The sequence below is a fragment of the Cariama cristata genome, unplaced genomic scaffold (genome assembly GCF_000690535.1).
Source record: "Cariama cristata isolate BGI_N322 unplaced genomic scaffold, ASM69053v1 scaffold23027, whole genome shotgun sequence".
Taxonomy (NCBI): Eukaryota; Metazoa; Chordata; class Aves; order Cariamiformes; family Cariamidae; genus Cariama; species Cariama cristata.
Window position 1 is genome coordinate 368 of NW_009625358.1, and position 239 is coordinate 606.

Genomic DNA, 239 nt, shown 5'->3' on the forward strand with positions numbered 1-239 from the left:
CCCCTGGTCCCCATCCCTGTGCTGGCTGCCCCCGTGTCGCCGTGCTTATAAAGAGCTGTGTCCCGGGTGGGTACCGCTGCACAGGCACTGGGAGATAACGGCTTTTTAAAAATCTTTGGATGCCAAAGTAATTTAGAAAAGTCATTACCACTCCCCTCTTCGCTGGACGAGCTCCGGGCGGGCAGCACAACCCCTGCGGTGAGCCCGGGGCTGGGCTGCCGGGGCGGCTGCGCTGGCGC